The sequence below is a fragment of the Lactuca sativa genome, chromosome 1 (assembly GCF_002870075.4).
Source record: "Lactuca sativa cultivar Salinas chromosome 1, Lsat_Salinas_v11, whole genome shotgun sequence".
Taxonomy (NCBI): Eukaryota; Viridiplantae; Streptophyta; class Magnoliopsida; order Asterales; family Asteraceae; genus Lactuca; species Lactuca sativa.
Genome location: NC_056623.2, coordinates 126,778,707 through 126,781,635, shown reverse-complemented (window position 1 = coordinate 126,781,635; position 2,929 = coordinate 126,778,707). Strand labels below are relative to the sequence as shown.

The window sequence follows — 2,929 nt, the reverse complement described above, 5'->3', positions numbered from 1 at the left end:
ATTGATAGCTCCATTTGGGTCAATATTCTATCCATATTGTTGAGGATTGCCATCATGGTAGCCATCTCTTTAAAATTTGTACCTCCACTGCCTTTTACTCCATCATGCCTTGGGTTATGATACTCACGATAGTGTTTTGCGAATTCTTCAATTAGTTCCTTGACCTGGTTTGGATTCTTCTTCGTGAGTGGTTCTTGCGAATCAAGGTGTTGTCTAGTCATGACATTGACCCCATCATAAAAGATAGACATCTCTTGTTTAATATTAAGATCATGCTGAGGACAATTTCTTAATAACCTTTTGTAGTGCTCCCAAGCCTCGTATAGTGACTCCCCCGTTTGTTGCTCAAAATTAGTTATCACCTTCTTGAGTTTAGCTATCTTGGATGGTAGGCAAAACTGATCTAGAAATTCCTCACGCATTTGAGCCCAAGTATTGATTGTACCAGGAGGAAGTGCTTTTAACCAATCTTTTGCAGCGCCCTTGAAAGTGACTGGTAGCATCCTTAGCAAGATGGTATCTCTATTGACATTTGGGACATTGAAGTAATCTGCATTATTGTTGACCTCATCCAGATGCTTAAAGGCATCCTCATGATCCTTTCCATAGAATGGAATATCCTTAAGTGCAATAAGGATGTGTCCCTTTAGCTCGAATGTGGCAGATGAAGGATTCGTGGGTTGTACCAAACCTGGACCAATATCGTCTCGAATACGCTTCTTGTAGGCTCCCATGGACATCTCTTCAATATTAGCCATCTCGATCTCCGGCTTGTTCTCGGGTTCACTCGTATAAAGTCCAAATTCTGGGTTTGATTCATATTCAGATTCGAGTGGATTAGGAATTGGACCAAATTCTTCAACTTTGCTCTTATCCTTTGAGGCTGAACTCGATTCTCCCATTTTCTTTCCTGACTTCCGTGAAAAGGCTGATTTTAGTTCTTATAAAGGTGTCTTCTTATTAGTATTTTTGTGAAGTTCCCACTCTGGATCTTCAAGTGGTGGCACCAACGATGTGTTGGATCCTCTGGTCATGAACTCCTGCAAAATAAACAAAATAAAAACGTAAAACTGAACAAAAACTAAATAAAAATTTCCTACAAACTGTCCACCACGACGTGGTAAAGGTTACCACCTCGTGTTGTCGTAGAAAAACTAACAGAAAAGAAAAATGAAAAAAAACAAGAAAATACTGGATTCACGTCGTGAGCTTAAGGCTCACGTCGTGAGTCTAGTACTGTAAAAAGAATTAAGCTGAAAAAAAAATAACTTTTTGCAGGTTTTACCCCGCAAAAAGGATCGATCAACCTAAAGCAAATAAATCACAAATCAAATAGGTTTTTCCCTAGCAACGACGCCAAAAACTTGATGCGTGCAAATAGCTACACCTAATTTTAATATTTATAACCTAACTACCTTAACTAACTAATTGCACATAGGCAGTGTACCTAGTCAAAATTATAGAATAGTCGGGTAAGTCGGGTGTTGATCTCAGGGAATGGTATTGATTAGTTAACCTATCTACTATTAAATTAACCTAAATTATCAACAAAGTTGGGGTTTTTATCTGATTTTACAAGACCAAATGAACTTAAGTTACGAAATTCAATCAATTACTAAAAACACTCCTGTTTAGTTCGAATCCACTTCTTCTTTACGACTAGTTAACAATTATGGATTATCAAACTTGGTTTTCTAATTTATATTATATTAGTAATTTAAGTCTAAATTTACCAATAATTAACTTGTTCATGTAAAACTATGCATGTTCACACACAATCAAACACAAAATTAGTTATAGTGATGAATAGGTTATGTAAGATTTATTATGTATACACAATTCTAGTCACAATTATGCTCTCTAGCACAGCTGAATTTAATTACCTTAATTGCTATCTAACATTTGGTCGATCCTAGCTTTAGCAATTTATTGTTCACTAAATCACTAAGTTTCAAGTTCATGTAATGTAATAATCACTAAGCTACAAATAACATGAATTTAAGCAACTAAAGAAACAAATATAAGCATTCTAGGTAATAATAATCAAACACAAGCCATTTACCAACTAAACAAATCCATTAATAATTAAACTAAACCATATGTCAGAAGCTTCATCTAGCAAAACAAGAGTAGCTAAATTCAGCTACGCATAGCAGCAATCAAACAACACAAATCAAATTAATAAACATGTTCATGTACCAAACAATTGAATGAATTATGAACTCTCACTCCTTTGGTGTTGAAACCCTTTTTCCATAACTTCTCTCCTACTAAAAATCGTCTCCTGAAAACCTTCCAACCAGCCAAAAGTCCCTCCATTCGTAATGGAGAAGGGTATTTATAATAATCTCAAAATTCATGCTTCACGTCGTGAACGGTCTCTTCACGTCGTGATTTGAGAGATATTCTTATCAGGTACAGATTCTTACTTCGCATGTACTTATCTTATTGAAGACTCATGCGACATTGTGGCCTTCTAGTTCACGTCGTGACGTCGGTAAATTCCGTGGATTTCTTCAACTTTTGTACTCCAAGTCTCCAATGTTCCAAGTATAGTCAATTTTGGTCCCTTTCTTCAAAAATGCTTTACCTTGGCTACAAATGACAATTTATCCTTATAAATACCGTAATTCTATGCAAATAACCAAAATATCAATAAAAATGTAAATAAATATTGCCTAAAAATATGTATAAATATGGCAATATTACCTACTGTGGAGATTGAGGTTTTGTTACTGAAAATTGATGAAGGTTCTTCTAAAAAGTTGAAGAAGTCAAAGAAGGAAAGTGGTGATATTCTGGTGAAACAAAGTCCTAAGAAGGTTGTGGTTAAATCACCAAAGAAAGTTGCTGATGTTAAAGAAATGGTGTCAAAAACGGATGATAAGCCAAAGGAGATAAAAGCAATTGGTTCTTTGAAGGAAGTTAT

At 35.3% G+C, this 2,929-nt stretch overlaps 1 non-coding gene across 1 annotated transcript; it reads left to right on the top strand.

Moving 5' to 3' along the window:
• The first annotated feature begins 267 nt into the window (after positions 1-267).
• Positions 268-374, top strand: LOC111893575 (small nucleolar RNA R71). The gene has a single exon (XR_002850907.1). It is a non-coding gene; the product is annotated as a small nucleolar RNA R71 (small nucleolar RNA).
• The last annotated feature ends 2,555 nt before the right edge of the window (positions 375-2,929 follow it).